Source organism: Zophobas morio, unplaced genomic scaffold (genome assembly GCF_036711695.1).
Source record: "Zophobas morio isolate AGI-343-1 ecotype UQ-CSIRO unplaced genomic scaffold, CSIRO_AGI_Zmor_V1 ptg000018l, whole genome shotgun sequence".
NCBI classification, from domain to species: Eukaryota; Metazoa; Arthropoda; class Insecta; order Coleoptera; family Tenebrionidae; genus Zophobas; species Zophobas morio.
The window spans coordinates 3,638,133-3,659,117 of NW_026972123.1; the positions used below are offsets into that span (position 1 = coordinate 3,638,133).

The window sequence follows — 20,985 nt, forward strand, 5'->3', positions numbered from 1 at the left end:
CCTAGAACCTATATTAATTTATAAAATGTCAGAAATAAAACGTACCTAATTAAATTATACAGACTGACTGTAAATATTTCAGTTGTAAAACTACAATCGTTTTCTTCAAAAGTACAGACATGTTCTGTAAAATTACACGAGTAATATGTAATATTTTATGAAGACAATGTATTTTTACACAGCACTGGATTAAGTTGGTTAAAAAGTTGCCTACTATTTTCCGTGTATTTACATATACCTACCTACCTATTTATTTTACAGTGCAGAGCGCGAACATCGGCCGAGTCAAGCGGCCGATGAACGCGTTCATTTTGTGGGCCCGCCAGCTGCGCGGAAAGCTGGCGGAAGGAAACCCGCAAATGAAAAGCAGCGACATCTCGAAGAGGCTGGGGGCGGAGTGGAGGCAACTTAGTGAGGCCGAGAAGCGGCCCTTCATCGACGAGGCGAAGCGGCTGCAGGAGGTCCACAGAAAGCAGCACCCGGACTACAAGTACCGGCCGCGGCGGAAGACCAAAACGCTGGTGAAGAAGGACCAGTACCCGCTGGGGGGCGGCAGGCTGCCGCACTCGGTGGACGCTGCGGGGAGCGCGCCCGCCGCGGTCCAGCAGGGCACCATGTACCAGATATCGATGAGGAACATCGCCGGCTCGCCCTACGAGCTGCAGCAACAATCCTGGCACAGCCCGTCCGGGAGCAGGAGAGACCTGGGGCAGATGCTCTCCATGTATCTGCCCACGGGGGCGGATGAGTCGGGCCCGTACCTCAGAGAGCCGCTGTTCGGGTCTCTGGACCTCCTGGAGGTGCTGCCGCTGTAAAGTGTACATACGCATAAAGACTTGGTTCCTTGAATCATAAAAAAATAATAAAAGCGGCGGCGCTGACGTGGTTTAGTTCACTATATATTATCGTGTAAATAGTCACTATGACGCGTTTTGTAATATAGGCCTTGTTGAGGTCGCTCGCGCGACGGATTGCCGATGGCTCACTACCAAAAATTTTATAATTAGGGTCCATTTTCGAACCCAGTGTCTACTTAGCTTCTTTTATAATACACTCGGTGAAACTTTTTCCCCTTTACTACCATTTTGTTTAGGTGTTAAGTTCTTCTTTTTGTTGTGTGCCGGCGCGCAGTATTGTTTGTTCATTCGAAAAATTTTATTATATTGTGATGTGTGGGATTTGACGACGGACTTTCCGGAATATCACAGATGCTTTGTACATACTAATTTTAAGTTACTTTTTGAATGTACAGTTTTTTTACAATTAATAATTAGACAATTAGTCAAAAATGTGAATATATGAGATTGACAACTTTCCCAGTGTTTTATTGAACTGTTCGTTCACGACATCTGAATCATTATTGCATGCATAAACCAAACTCAAAATAATCGACCACCTCATTCGCGTCAGTTTTGACTGACGCGAATTATTGCTCTGCACGTAGGTAAGTCTAATTTTGTCATTTTTTTAATAGGCCAGGGCCGATAATTTTTGAGACCAAAAAAATTTAGAACAAGCTGATATCCATTGGAAAAGGAAGAAAATATAACAAAAATGAAAGGAAAAATAACTTACGGGGGATCTAAGGTCGGACTGTGGAAGGGGGTGTGCTTTTAAGGGTAGAAAACGGTTTATGACGATTTCCGGCGAAACTACAAGTCCGATCGAAAAAAGTTAAAGGGCAAAATTGTAGGTAATATAAAGATCTACAACTGTTGAACTTACACTTTATTTACATAACCTCAAAATTTATGCGAAAAATGCAAATAACCGAGTTTTTGGTAAACTTGCCTATTTATGTCCCAACCTTACCTACTGTAATTTTTTTGAATCAAAGTATTTATTCTTTCCTCTTATTTTCATTTAATATCGAAAAAGCACCCTAATTTTCAATCGAAAATTCCCACCTCAAAATATCTGCTTTTTTAAAAAAATCGGTGTGCTTTCTGTACGTTGAAATCTCTACTTTCTGATGGTGTAAGAAAATATACATTACTACGGCAAATTTTCACAGGAAATGCAACAAAACGGAAAAACTCGAATTCGATTTTGTTTTTATCATCATGTAAAATTTTGAGCCATTTATTAAAATTTACACTTTAATTATTCGAAAAAAGTAAGATTCCATGTTACATTGATAAACTAAAAAATTGCAAATCCATGAAACAAACGCCTTCTCTTGGTGGGAGATTTGCCAACATGAAAGAGGATTTAATTCTTGCCAATTGATTTTCGAAATCTTAAATGATTCGGTGTTATGTTGTCATTTTTACATTTATAAATCGATTTGATTAATTGTAATTCATTTTTTGCGATAAAATTTGACAAATTTTTATCGTCTAACTAGCCGACCCGGCAAACGTTGTTTTGCCACGTAAATTATTTCTAGTGAATATTTTGGTAGTTAAATAAAAAATTAAAATACAATAAATAAATAAATGAATATAATTAAATTATAAATTATACATAAAAATTTATCATACGACAATGACTACTTATATTCAACAGCCATCTTGCAGCACCTATTGGGCATCTTTGGATGAAAGTAAAGATACTCATATCGTTATTAAACAATGGCGGGTGGGGGTAGAAGGGTGAAAATTTAGGGTTATATGTATTTTTTGGTGCCAAATATTAAAAAAATAAAAATAAAAAATTTTGTTCAAAACATAAAAAAAAATTTTTGGGTGGGCCACCCTTATCACTTTCAACGAACAAAAACCACACCGAGTTTTTAAAAAAAGCAGATATTTTGACGTGAGAATTTCCGATTGAAAATTAGGGTGCTTTTTCGAAATTAAATCAAAACAAGGGGAAAAAATAAATATTTTGAATAAAAAAAAATTACACTGAATTTGGGACATAAATAGGTAATTTTCACCAAATTTCGTGAAAAAAATTTTTTTTAAGAGATTAAAATAAAAAACCAAAACTCGGTTATTTGCATTTTTCGCATGAATTTTGAGGTTATGTAAAAAAAGCGTAAACATAAAAGTTGTAAATCTTTTTATTAGCTACTACTTTGCTATTTAACTTTTTTCGATAGGACTTATAGTTTTGCCGGAAATCGTGATAAGCCGTTTTCTATCCTTCCACTTCCCAAACTTAGATAGCCCGTAAATTATTTTTCTTTTTATTTTTGTTATATTTTCTTCTTTTTCCAATGGGTATCATCCTTTTCCATTTTTTTTTTCATTTTGTACCATTTTCAAAGGCTTCGTGCGGCACTGGCCTAATTGGCGCACTCATAAATTACGCGATGAACAAAAATTTTATGCGCGAATTTAAAAGCCGAAACACGACCACAGAAGCAGTTTTAAAGTGCGTAATAAAACGGGGAACTCGTGTATGAGTTACCTGCAAATAATGGCTCCGAAAATTAGTACGTACATGGTAAACAAAAAACAGTCTATAGTTTCGTTTCTTTATTCTTTAAGTTACAAAAATACACAGAAATATTTACAACTCAATATACAGGAGAATTATATCAGCATCTGACGAATTTAATAAAAAATCTCCGTTACCATTATCACATATTCATTCGATTATTATTAATATTATTTATCACAGTAAAAACAAATGAATGTTGTTTCCATATTAACAAAAATATCTTACATCAAAACTATAAACTATGAATTAAATAACAAATAACAATATAAATATTAGGCGAACATAAAAAAATACTTTTCCGTACAAAAAAATAAAAACTTACGAATATCTATAAAATGTATAAAATTAAGATAACCTGATTTTTAAGTCTGTTTTGGTCTGTATTTTATATGTCAAGCACTGAATCAAATGTCACACATGCTGACATTCAAATGGGTATCGTGCATCGAGAACATGGAAAATTTTAAAACAAAAATCAATTGCATCTAACACCGAAATATTGTTATAGGTGTTATTGTTAACAATAATGCAAACTAGGTCCTACTAAAATGATTTACGGTTGAACAGTTGTAGGTAGCTCTGCTGCAATTAGAGTCAATTTTCTCCTGTTTTGCTTTTTCAATATCTCCAGGCACCATCACGACTTTCTGTTCTAGAAGGTTTCCAGTGTTTTTGACCAATTCTGGTTCTCCCTTTAACTGATACTAAAGAAAACAGCAAGTAGAGTTTAATGGCATTCTTTGAATCTGAAAATATTAATAAGTTTTATATACGGGACAAAAAAATTGCTACTTCAATTTTATGTGTAGGTACTATAAACAATGTAGTGGCCACTCTTTTTAGTAATTTTTAAGGCACTCTAGTATTTACGTGTTATATTCACGACTTTTTAGACCTGAGTAGACCACGTTTTTCTCTTTTTGTTGACTATCTTGACTGAATGCTGTAGTTTTTTAAAGGCTGCATTTGACGTGGAATCTATAAAGTTGATGTTGACTTTTGTTAAGGACGCCTTGTCATCAAAAATCTCCCCAGACAATGTTCTTGATTCAATTACATTTTTGCGAATAAAACAGAAGCTATTTTGGAATTTCATACGAAAAACTGAGCGTCGTATAAATTTCCAAGGGCTTTCAGCTACGTTGTTGGAAAAAAGTAGGTATGTATTTCTATCGCAAAAAACAACTACACCGTTGGAGGCCACGTTTTTTGTTCTTTACCTTGGTTAGCATGATTGATATTTCGACCATTCGCAAACGTGACACGGTGTGAGACGGTTCGTTCAAGTGCTCTCTGTGTTTTTGCCTAAATTGTGAGCTATTTTAGTAGTTTTTCTTACAGTTTTGGAAACTCATACTTCAAGAATTGTTTGAGATAAGTATAAACAAATCTTGGCCTACTATTGTGGTTTTGTCCGCAACTTAATGCAAATTTTTTGTTCGTTGTTTTTCGCTGTTGACAGCGTTATCGCTAACTGAGTTTCTTTTTGCGGGTTGTTTTGCCTAAACGCTGTGGCTTGTTTTCACCAACATGTCCACAAAATGTCGTAAATGTAATAAAATTTTATACTCAATTTTGAGTCAACAATCAAATCAGATCCTAAAAAATTTAAAAAATGTGATGGGTGTTGCCGTAATAATTTTTTTTTCTACCTTGCTGTTCTAATAAAGCTATTAAAGCACCCAAATCACGTCAAAGCGGTTCGTTAATAGCTGAAAGGGGTTCTGAAATAGATCTGGTGTAATTTAGATCGGTAAGGTTGGTGACCATGACGAAAAATGTCAGGTGAATGTCAGTTGCAAATATCAAATTAAAATTTCCCGTATTTCGGGGGGCGTAAGGACTTCACTAAATTCTTCACAAGACATTTTAACCAATTTTAACTCGAATTGATTCGAACTAACATCATTGTTGCGAAAATTCGAATTTCAAATATCTCGTGATTAGTGTGTCAGACCAAATCATCACCAACCACGACAAAATTCCCCAGATTTAAAAAAAATCAAATTTAATTTACATTTTGCGAAAAAACGTGCGCGGTAGAAAAAATAGTATAAATAACTCGTTCATAAGGCCATTGTGGCACTCATTCTTTGTATAACTCGCAGCTTCGTCGCTCCTTCTATAAACTTGGTTTCGCGCCTTAATATTTGCCTTATGAATCTCGTTCTTTAATATAATATTATGTAATCCGGATCATACTTATTTATTAAACGTCTTTGTGGAATTTTTCACCAATGAGATTGATATTGATAAATTTATAGATTGCATGCCTAACACAACAATCGATTTTTTTATCGTTCGTTGGGATTTTTCAATATTTCTATTTTTCGACTTTCCGATTTTTAATTTTTTGGATTTACAGTTTTTCGTTTTTTATACTTAGGTTTTTCAATTTTCGACTGTTGTATATATATTTCGATTTTTGAATTTTTCGAGTTTTCCGTTCTTGTATATTTTAATTTTTCTTTTTTCGGATTTTTTTATTTTTCGATTTTGCAATTTTTTGAAAACTCGATTTATCGAGATTCGGATGTTTCGATGTTTTGATTGCCTCAATTTTTGAATTTTTTGATGTTTAGATTTTTCGATTTATCGGTTTTTCGTTTTATTACTTATCGGCTTTTCGATTTTTGAATTATCCGATTTTTTAATTTTCCAATTTTTTTAATTTTCAAGTTTTGACGTTTCTGAATTTTCAGTTTTCGGATTTCTCAATTAATCTATTTTTTGATTTTTTCATTTTCGACTTGCCAAGGTTTCGATTTTTTAGTTTTGCAGTTCCTCAATTTTTCGATTTTTCTGGCTTCAGATTTTTCAATTTTTCCATTCTTTAAATTTGCGATTTTTCGACTTTTCGATTTCGCAATTTTTCAATTTTTTGATTTTTTAGTATTTCAACTTTCGGAATTTTCAAGTTCTGGATTTTTCGATTTCTCGACTTTTTACTGTTTGGATTTCCAATTTTTCCTTTTTTGAACTTTCGATTTTCACAATCTTTCAACTTTTCGATATTTTTAATTTTGTATTTTTAAAACTTTAAGTTTTTCGATTTCTCGAGTTTTCAGTTCTTATATATTTGAATTTTTCAATTTTCAAAATATAAAGTTACTTTTTTAAAAGACGCATTAGAAGAACACGAACAAAAACAGAGTAAGATCTCTGTATTATCTTAGTGGAAATAGGTTACTGGACTCTCCACTGGTTTTACTTGAGTTTTTGTGTCCAATCTAGTGAATCATCATAACGAATGGTTAATTGTGTGGAAAGATAATGAGACGTAAATTTGAGGCAAAAACAATCCGATGATAAATGGAATTTCAATCGCCAAATTTTTAAATTCTCACTCACACCCTTTATTTTTATTACTGTATTTCTTAGTAAGTGATTCCGGCATTCAATTTTTTCCACACCCAATTCATTGTAAGGCCGAGACTCAACAATTTTTTTGTAAGCACTGCTTGGGCTTAATTTAAATCCTTGTAACAAAATCTCACACTCCATGCTAGTTGACCTACCATAATGATTTTTGCAACGAAATAAAATGTACGAAACAAAGAACACAAGACAAGATACAGAGCACCAGACAAAATTCAGCGAGTAATTTGTGGTGACTACACCGAACAAACAGGTAAATTTGTACCAGTAGTTTGCAAGGATATTACTTATTCCCAGAACACACAGAAACTTATTTTATATCTTAGGAGCCCAGATAAGCTCATTAGTGTCATTAGTGTAATCTATTGCAATTTCAAAAACCCAGGTGTCCGGATGCTTTAGAAGGGATGGCCATAAATCAACTCAGGCATAAACGGCGGCTAATTCTAATGGTCTGTGGTAAATCATAAGACGAAGAAATTTCAGATGATCGTTACGTCTTAAATCCTCAATTATTTATTAAAATTTTAAGTTGCGATTTTCAGCAAACTAATTTTAAACATAGTAAGTATCTTCACCACCGTTTTTGCAAATTATTGCTTTTTGATATGATATTTGGTCTAATTATCCCTTAATTTCGAAATGATTCCGAACGAAAATTTACATTTTTCTAAATCTTTTCTATTGAAAATATTAGAAACATTAGGTACGTACGTATAAAATTTTAGTCAATATTGTTGATGGTTCGCAAGATATTTTTTCGGGTAGATGTACTGAATCTCCCATAAGAAAAATACGAGAGGACTCCTCTTCAGCTGTATTCCTTATAATGAGGACAGCAGTAATTGCAGCTGCTGGAATTATAATTCAGCTTAAATCGACTGTATTCACCTCCTTATTTACACATTCTTATATTTTAAAAAATTATAATAAATTTGAACTGTAATTGGGCATAAGCCTGTTGTTCAACTTAACGTAATAATAATAATAATAATAATGATGATTTCAATTTCCATAGAAGTGCATTGACAACTATGTGACACTAGAGTAATATAAGAACTTTATGACCATACTTGGGAATTGAATTATTTTTATATTCATTCCTCAAAGCACTACATTTAGAAAATATAAATTAAAAATGCATTTCACCTTATTATCGACGTTCACAGTTGATAAATGATATATCTAGGTTTCGTGAAAACGTAGTAAAACAAGGAATACCTAAGTACCACTTTTGTGTTTAGACAAAAATATTTTATTACTACAGATACAGAGTATCACATAAAACAAAAAATTTACAACACAAAAAGCATATAGGTACTGTAACAATCCGCTTCGATGGGTATGACTTACACCATTACAAAGGGATTGACCTCGATAACTTGCCTTCGCGGGCGGCTACCACTAATGTTAGGGTCGCTAAATAGAACTAGCCAACTAAGAATAAAATATTGAAATGGATAACAAATGTAGGTATTAAAAGAGTAATATATACAGGGACATTTCTTTTAACTCTGAACATAGCCTGTAAATGGCCTATGTTCAGTTTTAAAAAACACATCGATGCATTGGCAACTATGCAACTAACATTACGCATCTCCGCTACCATAGAAAATGAAGGTGGTCACTTCGAGTATTTATTAAAGTAAATGTCGTACTTGTTTCTGTTAGTAAATAAATTTCACATGTTCGTTAATCGTGTTTACTTGTGTCTGCTTGAGTGTTGAATGATACTAATTACAGCACAATGACAGTTTGCAAGTTGCAACACCATTTTGTAATAAAGCGTAGTTATGCAACCAATATTACACGTATTGATGTGTGTTGTTTTAAATTGAACATAGGCCATGTACGGTCAGAGTTAAAAAAATATCTCTGTATAATACCTACTTACAATAGTTGAACACAAATTATGATATTGACTAACTAACTTATTTCACTGTAGCTAAGTAAGGCAACAAGTTCTGATTGAAAATAAGATATCAAACAATGTGAAAAGAATTTAACTTAACTGCACTCTCCCACGTCCGATAACATTCATCTCTTCAATCTTCCCGTACCTACTTGTATTCGCACTCCACAAAAATGTCTTCAAAGAAATTGTCGAAGTGTGCTTGCAATTCTTCTTCGGATACATCGGCGATTAAGCAACTTCCGTTGACAGATTTGGCTGAAATTTGCGGATTGACCTAGAGATTTTGTAAAACACAGGTTTTGGAAAAATGCAGGCTTGGTGTGGATTCAGGAACATTGGTCTCCTTGCTGGTATTATTCTCCACGCTCGTCAGGTCATTCTTGTTCTTCCCAGGGTTTTTTTGGGAATTTAGGTGGCAAAACCATTTTTCAAATAACTTATAATCCATATCACAATAACAATCTACTTGAAGAATCTTTTGTATTTTTGCTATAGCCATAATCTGTTTCGTCCGCAATGTTATTCAAAAGTTGAAATCTCTTCTACTCACAATTTTAAATTAAGTTTTCGTTTTTACGGTCCTCATGACAATATGTTAGTTAAAAAGTAATTAATAAATTCAGCCGGCGGTGTTGGGGACCGTGGCCCCGTAAGCGCAGCCTCCGTTCATGTAGTTACTGCATGATCTATAATAGGATTAAGAGGTATCTAAATAAAATACCCTCAGTCATATACTTCCTCTTATACTTGCGAATTAGTTTTGTTTGTCATCCATAAAATTACGAATAATTTTCTTATTATCCATTTCAAGATCGGCGAGTGTCCATCTCGCGGTTTTCTTGGGCTATCTTCCCCCTCATCCGGTTCATCGGCCGCTTGACGCGGTCCACGCATGTTGAACACTTCACAGTGGCAGCAGGTCCAGGTACGGGCCTGAGGCATCGGCCCCCGTCGACAGGTACATGGACAGCAGCCGGCGAAGCCAATCTGCTGGGGACCGTGGCCCCGTAAGCGCAGCCCCCGCTCATGTACTGCATCTGGTTGAAGCGGTCGATGTTCGGGCTCTTGTTGAGCACTGTAAAAAAATATATGTAAATACACGGAAAATAGCTGCTACCACACCGCACCCAGCCGCTTCGATATCTCTGAGCTGCCCATCTCCGGGTTCTCTTCCGCCATCGTCCCCCGCAGGCGGCGGGACCAAATGAAAAATGCGTTCATCGGCCGTTTAACGCTGTTGATTTTCCGGCTCTGCGCTGTAAAAAAATATATGTAAATAGACCGCCCCCAGCCGCTTCGATATTTCGGAGCTGCCCATCTCCGGGTTTTGTTCTGCCATGGTCCCCCGCTGGCGGCGAGACCATAATATGAATGCATTCATTGGCCGCTTGACTTTCTCCACTGTAAAAAAAATATATGTAAATACACGGAAACTAGTAGGCAACTTTGTAACCAACTTAATCCAGTGCTGTGTAAAAATACATTGTCTTCAAAAAATATTACATATCACTCGTGTTCTAGCACCTCTTATGAATGTAAAAATGCAGATCATAAATATAAAAATAAGTAGGTATTATACATAAATGTAACTTCACAAAACGTTTTGTAAAGAAACTATCTGCAACTGTAATTTTACAGAATACTATTGTACTTCTACAATTGAAATAGGTACATTTCCACAGCCAGACTGAATAATTTAATTACGTTTTATATCTGACATTTTATAAATTAAATAATCAATTGCTAAAATAAGATCATATTGCATGACCTCTTCAAATAAGTCATGTCATACACATGGTGGTAGACCAGGTTGACAAACATGAAAATGTTGCAATTCATTTAAGACTGAGTTAAATTTAACTCCTCTGGAAGTTTCATCCGTTAAATGAGTCAAATCAACATCTAAGTCATAGGAATATTTAGATCTAAGTAGTTGAGGAAATTTTTAAAACGTTATTTTCAAATTCGGTTTTTGTAATGTGACAATAGCTACAAAAACATTCACTTGGAGAAAAATTACATGTAAAACCTCCTATGTGATGGCTTCCAAGATAATCGCCAGTCATCGCAATTAAAGAACCTTTAACAGTTTCCCTTGTATCAGTGTTAACACTTATATCTTTAATTACAGCACTAAACATATTTGAAAATCCATATTTCATTATATCTTACATCAAACCTAAAGCTATCAGCTGTATATGATCAACCTGACATCTCAAATAGGAAGGAATATTAGCTCACAGCAATTAGCTTATGGATTTTTTTTAAAAGCCCAAAGTGTTGCAAACCTCAAAAGCATCTTGATATGTAATGCTTTTGAATTTTTTAGTGAAAATGTTATTCAAAAGTTGAAATCTCTTCTACTCACAATTTTAAATTAAGTTTTCGTTTTTACGGTCCTCATAACAATATGTTGGTTAAAAAGTAATTAATAAATTCAACCTGCGGGTTGGGGACCGTGGCCCCGTAAGCGTAGCCTCCGTTCATGTAGGTACTGCATGATCTATAATAGGATTAAGAGGTATCTAAATAAAATACCCTCAGTCATATACTTCCTCTTATACTAGCGAATTAGTTTTTTTGGTCGTCCATAAAATTATGAAGTAGACACTGGGTTCGTCGTTGAAAATGGACCTTCAGAGTGGCACCACATCCAGGAGCTCCAATTGCCCGTACAGCGGCTGTTCCATATACGAGCCTGAGTCATCGGCCGCCGTCGACAGGTATATGTAGAGTATCTACCCCAGGTCAATGCTGCTCCCGGACGGGCTGTGCGAGCACCCCCTTAATAGAGATGGTAGTGAATAACAGCTACCAGTACAGGGTTCCTCGAGTCGCGCATAATAGGCTCTTGCCTCTGCTCTATGACATCAATAATAATAATAATATCTAATAATATGTTCATACATGTGAGATGACACATCTTTTAATGCAATGCATTCAAAACTGCACATTTCTTGAATTCTCAATTTTCTCCATCTCGTGGTGTATGTTCATCGATTACATCACTAATTAAAAGGTAAAACATTCATTGAAGCTTAATATAAATATTAAAATGTTGCTCGTAAACATCTAAGGCAATGCTCTTGTAAATTAAAAAAATAAAGAGCGAACTTTAAAAATTAATAATTTGAGCTAAAAATTTGGGAAACTTATTTGTTTTTCGTCTATAAAATATTACCGTAACGAGAAAAACAAAATTCAACAAAAAGAAAATCAATTTTTGAGGATTTGTCCGAATTGCGCCCACTACCTGAATCCTGTCTTACCGCGCGTTCTTAGACCCTGTAATTCAGGAAAATCCAGTGTTTCGTAATCAAATTTGTCTAAGTCTGACAAGTATTAATTTTTGGTGATTCGATTTTTCGACTTTTTGGGTTTCGATTTTTCGGTTTTTCAATTTTTTATGAATTATGAAATGAAATATTCAAAAGTAGAAAGATCTAAAAACTAAGAAAATGGAAACTAGAATTTCGAATTCGATTTTATACGATTTGTTTTTTTCAGTTTTTCGATATTTCAATTTCTGATTGTCCGATTATACAGTTTTACAATTTTCCGACTTCTCATTTATCCGATTTTTCAATTTGTCGATTTTTGATTTCTAATTTTTTTTATTTTTTTAAAAAAATAAGTCATCTGCCAAAATCAATCTTATCTTGGCAAGTACTAGCCCCGCCTACCCACCCTTATTTTCTTAGAAGATGTGTCATCTGCCAAAATCAGTCTTAGCGTGACAAGTACCTAGCCCCCCCACCCACCCTTTATTTTCTTAGAAAAGTGGGTCATCTGCCAAAATCTGTTTTATCTTGTTAAGTAAGAGCCCCGCCCAGCCACCCTTATTTTCTTAAAGGATATATCATTTGCAAAAATCAGTCTCATACTTGCCGAGGTAAGATTGTTTTTGGTAGATGACCTATTTTTTTTAAGAAAATAAAGAGTGGGTGGGCAGGGCTAGTACCTTTACAAGTATTAATTTTTGGTGATTCGATTTTTCGACTTCTAGGGTTAGGTTTTCGGTTTTTCAATTTTTTGATTTTCCAATTTTTTGATTTCTGGATTTATCGCGCTTTCGATGTTTTAGTTTACAAAATTTTTAGATTTTTACATTTTTTAATTTTTCGATTTAAATTTTTTGACAAGTATTAATTTTTGGCGATTTTATTTTTCGACTTCGCAGGTTTAGAATTTTAGGTTCTTCAATTTTTCGATTTCCGGATCTATCGAGCTTTCCATGTTTCGATTAGCAAAATTTTTCCATTTTTCCATTTTTTATTTTCCGATTTTTCGGCTTTTCGATTTCTCGATGCTTCAATTTCATTCACCAATTTTTCTTCGTTTATCAATTTTTCGATTTCTGAATTTATCAAGTTTTCAACGTTTTACTTTTTCGACTTTGCAATTACATTTTGAATTTTTCAATTTTTCAAAATTTCGGTTCGAATAAATTTCCCCTTTTAGTTAAAAACTCGAAAATGACAAATCTTGAAAAGGAAAAATTTTAAATTGAGAACTTGAAAAATTAAAAATCAAAAAATTGCAAAATTGTAAAGTTAAAAATTGCTAAAAATCAAAAGATTGGAATTAAAAAATGCAAAATTGTCAAACAAATTATCCAACGAAATATTCAAAAGCTGAAAAATCTAAAAACTAAAAAAAATGATTATTGAGTTGTACAATTTTCCGATTTCTCATTTATCAGATTTTTCAATTTGTCGATTTTTGATTTTTAATTTTTTTTATTTAAAAACAAAATAAGTCGTCTGCCAAAATCTTATCTTGGCAAGTACCTAGCCCCCCCACCCACCCTTTATTTTCTTAGAAGAGTGGGTCATCTGTCAAAATCTGTCTTATCTTGTTAAGTATGAACCCCCCCCCACTCTTATTTTCTTAAAGGATATATCATTTGCAAAAATCAGTCTCATACTTGATGAGATAAGATTGTTTTTGGCAGATGACCTATTTTTTTAAGAAAATAAAGGGTGGGTTGGCGGGGCTACTACCTTTACAAGTATTCATTTTTGGTGATTCGATTTTTCGACTTCTAGGGTTAGGTTTTCGGTTTTTCAATTTTTCGATTTTCCAATTTTTTGATTTCCGGATTTATCGCGCTTTCGATGTTTTAGTTTACAAAATTTTTCGATTTTTACATTTTTTAATTTTTCGGTTTTTCGGCTTTTTCATTTATAGATTTATAAATTTTTCGATTTTTCAATTCGTCGACTTTCTGATGTCTCGATTTCACGATTATTTTATTTTCCGATTTCAATTTTTCCAGATCGATTTTTAGAATTTTAGATTTTTCAATTTCTTGATGATTTTTTCGGTATCCCGATTTTTCAATTTTTTTAATTTTCCAATTTTTCAATTTTTCAATTTTTAATTTTTAGATTTCTCGATCATTTCATGTTTCAATTTTTCTTTTTTGGGGTTTATCGATTTACCAATTTTCCAATTTCTCGATGTTTCGCCTTTTTTTAATTTCTCGATTTTTCAGGTTTTCAACTTCTTGATTTTTTGATTTTTTTAAATTTTATATTTTCCAATTATTCTATTTTTCGATTTTGCGGTTTTTCAAAATTTCAAATACTAATGTGCTATTGTTTCCTCGTATCATGTGAAAAATTTTGAGGAACAACAACAAATGCTGGCAAATCATTCCACGCGAAATATAATAGGTATAACATACCGAACTCATTTATTTCTTGTCATCCTAATAGTTTTATCTTTTCGAAGTATTTATGAAATTTGTCTTTGCGTAAAAATTTGTTTTTTTTTTAATGAAGAAAAATTAACATTCTTTGAAATTATGAAAAAAAAAACTTTTACCTACTTCAAAGAGGATAAAGCGGGGTAGGTGTGATAATATTTCGAGGTAGCGGGAGCAATTCGGAACATTCACCTACAGAAAAATGTGCGCAATTCGGACTTTTTGAGCTCGACAACTCAGGTAGCGGGCGCAACTCGATTACGTCCCCATACACTTACAATCCAGGTGTTTGTAAAAAAGAATTCTATGATTTCAGTAAATAGTTGTCACAGCACTTGAACTGAAACTTTAAGTCCATTATTTTATTTGTAAAAGTAATACAAATGATCAACGTAAAACCAAAATTCTGTTCATAAAAAATGTACTTTTACCTAGATAAACCAGCAGTTTTACGTGCATACTTAAGTTGTAAAATTAGTATTATATGTAAATGTACTTTTAATATTGTAATTATACTTTTATGGCTAAGGTACTTTTACAATTTAGAGAGAAATGTACGTGAATATGTAATTTTACTGTTATCATTAAGTTGATTTACATTGTTCTGTAAGGTCACATAAACTAAACATGTAAAATTATTTTGTAAATAATGTAGGTACTTACATCCATTTTCAACATTGCGTATCCGCATGGGCGGAGTGTGCATCTGGGACGGGTAGTGTATCACCCCGCCAGAGGAATTGAGGCCGTGGTGAGGCCGTATCATCGCGTACAAACTGCCCCTTTCCATTGTTAGCGTTAGTTTGCTGGAAACTGTGCACAGCGAACAACTAACAAAGACAGGAGGGTGTGGTGAGGCCGTATCGTCGGGTCCAAAAATCCCCCCTGAGGTGTGCTTCCATCGTCGATTTTTTTCTCACTACAATCAGCGAACAACTAACCACCTCAAAGACAGCACTGTCGCGAGTATAAATCACCCCGCCGGACGTCGCGTGCAAACTGCCCCCTTTGAGGTCAGTTTGTTCAGTTTCCCAATTTTTAGATTTTTCAATTTCTCGGCTTTTAGGTTTCGATGATTCAGTTTTTGAATTGAAATGATTTTTCAATTTCTCGCTTTCTCCTTTTTCGAATTTTCGGCTTTTCAATGTTTCGATTTCCCAATTCTTTTTCTTATGGTGCCCGCGTTGAGCTCCCTTCCCCTAGATGGAATTTTTTTCGTTCCAGAAAATTTGTTTCGGTGAGCAGTTTAGAAGAATATTTAAAACCGACTTTTAATTTGCCAACCTAGTCTAAATTGTTTAAAAATACTCTTATCTAGGCGATACCACAAACGTTTTTCCAAGTAGATTTTGTAGCTGGGTAGATTTAGATAGCTGATAACAGGGATTCTGACCCAGGAAATCGATTCGTAGGCGTATCGAGTTCGTATTTGGATTTTTTCATTCATTCATGATATGTTTTAAACAAACGATCATCATCGAATGGTTGGGTTTCGCCCTATATTCAATATATCGAAAATATAGTCATGGTTTCCGGAGTTATATACAGGCTATTTCATGAGTAATGCCGAGCCTTACAGGATTGGAAATGCAACACACAATACATTTTCAGAGGCATTATTGATGTCAACAAAAAACAAATTATACGTATAAAACATTAGTCAGTCTTTGCTTTCTATAAATTTTGTCAAAAATGTCAATTCAAAACATTATTTGGTTATTGTTCTAAGTTAAATCAAAGGGAGTTGTTATTCAAAAACCAAACAAACAACTAAACAATATTAATGCAACAAATGCTCAAAATGCTTGCAGTCTTGCCCAAAATGACCTTTTCACTGTTACTAAAGTTTCGGGTGTAATAAGACGGCATTCTTCAGAAATTCTTTGTTCCAAATGTTCCACACTAAGGATTGCGGTTCTATAAACCCATTCTTTCAGAGTGCCCCATAAAAAGAGATCAAGTATTGTAAGATCTGGGCTTCTTGGGGGCCACGGATTTACTGAACCTCTTCCGATCCAACGATCTTCAAATTGTTAAAACCGCATTCCCTCTTGAAACGCTCTTCGACGGTGTTAAACATCCAAGATTTCTAGAGACTTTATAGTTAGCTTCCACAACAACTAAAAAGGTATGTAACCATTTTTCATTTATTTTTTTCAAAGTAAAATTGTTAGTGCTTCATTGGTAATTAATTATTACAATTTTTTTACAGATGTCTTCAATAATGAGCAGTCCGTTCCGCTTGGAATATGTGAAGGTCCGAAGTGGCGATGACACGTTCCTCCAAGACCACGACTGTACAGAGGATACCCCAAATTACGCGAAGGTATCGCAGTCAATTTTGCAACACGACAAGGTAAAAATCGATTATTATTACGCAAGTGCCAAGGAACACGGGAACCTGTGGCCGAGACAGACATTTATTCACGAAAATGAATTTTTATAAGAGTGCGTGACGCCGCTTCGACCTCTGGTGGCTGGTTCTTTGAATCAACATTCTATAGCTCCAGATTGTCCTCCTTTTGCCGAAGATGTGTCTATTCTAACGGAGATTTATGATGGAGATTCTCTCTTGTGGGAGTTCGTATTGATTTTGTCAAATGCGGTTGAAACAATTGTCTTGTAAGTACTTTATATTGAGATGTAAACATTTTTGTATATTTTTTTGTAATTTTAAGGATAAAGAAATGAAACTATAGATTGTTTTTTGTTTACCATTTATTTAACTAATTTCCGAAGCGATTATTTCAGGTATAAACTGATGTATTTAGATTCTATTTACTACTTAAAAATAATACCTTTGGTAATTTCTTTAAAACAACCAAAGGCGTAGAAGCGCAAAATCAGTCGGACTAAGTCCATTTTCAAATTTAAGGGGTGCTTGCCCCTTCAGAGGCGTCCGTCATAGATTTTCTGTCACAGTGAACAGGCGAATGGCATTATCACAGTGGTGCTTTTTTACAAGAATTCCAAAAAAATTTGCGGACTTTAATTTTATCGTTGCTGATATTTACAACGTTGTTAAGAAACACTTGCTGGACGACCAACATTGTGTACCAATGAAAAGTCATAGAAAAAGTTGAAGAATCGTTAACTTTGGTTCCGCCTTTTAAGTAAATTTATTTACAAATCTGAAAAAGTTATTTTCTTTCACTAGTTTTCCTAATTTTCAAAAAACAAAAGCTAACTTTCGTTTGAATATTGATTTATGTCACTATGCAACCAATATTACACATGCGTTTGTTAAATTGTATAATCTGAAAACCAAGGCACAGTATAGATATCAATCAGTAGAGACAGCTCGTGTCGGCGCCTTTGTTCTTTCTGACCCGAATTTTAAGCCGTCATGGGTGGTCGTTGCCTAAACTATTTCTAGATGTCGCCACCCAATTTAAAAAGTATCACTTCATTTACAATTTCAAAAATTGATTCGTGTACGCAATTTATTGCAAACTGTGTAGTTTGCTCAAATCGTATATACGTGAATCGCAATAAGAAAAAAGAAAAGTCGATATTTAATTTATAAACACGATGATTTGTTACAGTTTTTATTTTATTACTTATACAATTTGACAATTCGCACATTCTTTCCCCGAATACTTGAGGTTTAATTATCATTGTAAAAATAATGTAATAAATACATCTAAAAAGAAAGAGGTTTATTTAAGAAAAAATAAATAAAATAAAAATTAAATTGCAAAAAGTAAAAAAGTTAATGCTGCCAAATTATTTTCTTTCTATTAATTTTTTCACCTTTGGCATTTGTAAATTTAAAGCTAGCATTTACAAATTTTAGTGCATAAAATAATCTCATCCTAGCATACAAAGCAAGCAAATAATCGTATGGAAAGTTTTGCCATGGATGAACAAATGTAGCTTGCTTATATAAATTTAAAAATTTCAACAAAGTAAGTAGTTGTTTGTAAAATTATATTTTCAAAATTTTCACTAAAATTTGCTCTAATTCACAAATGTAAAAAAAAACAAATTATAGTTTGGCATATATAATTTACCAAATAACTCGCAATTCTTCGTTTGGTAGGCTCTGAAATGTAAATATATGCTTTTGTTGTCTAAACTTTTATGTTCATTTGCATATTTTTCACATTCACTCCAACTATGTACTAATAAACATTTCCGAATTAGGTAGCCACAGATATATCTAATTGCGTTTTGTTCAGCTGTGTGAAAGTGATAATCACAATCTTTTAAGGTGGTTTTCTGCATCGTGGTGACTGATTCGTCTTCATCAAAACGACGACCTACATTTAACTTTAAAATTTCTTCCATATCAGGTTAGCAGTTTTGATTACCTGTGTTCGTTTCATCAAAATAATCTTGTATGATTAATTTTCTAAAAGCCATTTGAAATTGATTAGATGTGGGGTTAATAGAATTTCCATTTTGTTTCCTAATCCATCCAAAACAGTTTTCTAGTGCGTCTTGGCAAAGGCGTCTTGTTAATATATAGTCAAACCCATTTTACCTAACAACTTAACCCGTAAGCGTAATATCATATATAAAGTAAAATTTTTATTTAAAAAAAATTATTACAAAAAAAAATGCATATTTGTCGGCTCACATAAAGTGCAGGTAATTGGTATGGGTCGACGCAGGTAAGAATAATTAAGGAATTCATGAAACCGGAAGTCCATAGGGATTAAGCGAAAAAGGATATTTCACAAAATGTACGGCTTGGGTCATTTTTACCCACGCGCGACTGCTTATGGGTTAAGCAACGTCTCAAAATAAAACTCACAATTGTGTTTGTAGATCAAAAAATATATATATACATGATGAATAAAAAAATTGTTTATTGAGAGAAGGTCTGCTTATATAATTTTTTGTTACGTGTAGTTTGTTTCTTATTATTTTTATATTTAATTTCACCACAACAACGGAATCATATATAATAAATTTTTATTTTTTATTTCATAACCACCGTTGTTGTCCGTTTGCGACGACTTTTTAAGCAAAAAGTGTGTTATGTTTACTATCTTTTCCAAGAATTCCAAACACGATGGAGAGAATAAGGCGCACAACAGGGATCCTGTATGAAAATTCATCGGACAAAGATTTTACCTTTTATTGTGAAAATTACATTTTTATACTATTTATACAATTCTACCGGAAAAGCGGTCTTAAACAAGCAAAACCGGCAAAAATATTGTAACAAAACTACCAAATTTCAAATATTTTAGACGTCAGTTGGGCGCCCTCATTCGGTCATAATGCGAACGACCACCCACGAAAACGAGTCAGGAAAAACGGCGAGTTGTCTCTACTGATTGATATCTATACTGTGCCATTACTCAGCAGGTATGCAACCAACTTAACATTAATTATCCTATGTTCAGACATTGATGGTTCAGAGAAAAAAAAACCTCACGGTATATTTAGGATTATTGAAAATATGTATCATTACTTTTTATATTTTGTCGCGCCGCCTTTTGTAATTTTATGGGCATAGGTAAGGGTATTTGTAAACAAAATTTTTCTTTTAGCGGGACATTTAAAAAAAAATTGCGATGAAGTCATCAACATTTTTGCAAGGACACGTATATCAGTTTGGATCTACCTATATAATCGAAGATGATATAAGTGACAGTTATAATTCGACCCTTCGACTCTGACCGACTGAATATAGGTATGACAGTTGTCTGTGATTGACATTGGCAACACAAAACACTAGTAAAGTTTGTCCAGAATTATAAGAATTTTATGGACTCCCAACGTTAATTCGTTTTACAGCCCAGGCCTCAATTCTATTGTACAGGTAAAGAGCCTGTCAGGAGAAAATCGATGTTTACTGTACCTGAGTTCGCCCCGCTCTTCAGCTGTACAATAAAATTGACAACAGGGCTGTAAAACGAATTAACTTTGGAAGTCCATAAAATTCTTATAATTCTAAACAAACTTTAACAGTGCGAACATCAACATCAACACATAAGACGGCTAGACTTAAATTTCATTGGTTGATTTAGGGGCAGCAAAAAATGTTTGCAGCCCAAGGAGAATTTTTTTTTCTGTCAAGGCAGTGAAGTGGGACTTTGTATTTATCAATTGAGGTATTATGCAATGACCGGTATTTCTGAGGTTTGAAGAAAAAAATAGCCATGGAGTGGTGTTTGCGTTGGTGGAGACCCTGGAGTCTTGTCCGTGAGCCGCGATGGGCCGCGCGCAAACGTGGCCGGCTCTGCTGCACTGGAGGGGTCGAGAAACCGGGGGAACGGCAACCGGACCCGATACGCCCCAGTCCGTCTTAATAAAGACACCCTCCTGTCTTTGTTAGTTGTTCGCTGTGTGTAAAAGACATTCTGATAGTGATGGAGTACCCGAGGCACGTGCAACAGTCCCACACGCCGCCCATGCGGATACGCAATGTGGAAAATGGATGTAAGTACCTACATTATTTACAAAATAATTTTACATATTTAGTTTATGTGATCTTACAAAACAGTTTAATAAATCAACTTAATAATAACAGTAAAATACATACCTACATATTCATGTATGTACATTTCTCTCTAAATTGTAAAAATTCATTAGCCACAAAAGTATAATTACAATATTAAGAGTACATTTACATATA

The 20,985-nt window shown here is 34.0% G+C and overlaps 1 pseudogene; it reads left to right on the forward strand.

The window, feature by feature from the left end:
* The first annotated feature begins 269 nt into the window (after positions 1 to 269).
* LOC135130795 (transcription factor Sox-3-like) overlaps positions 270 to 20,985 on the forward strand; it is a 32,334-nt pseudogene continuing 11,618 nt past the window's right edge.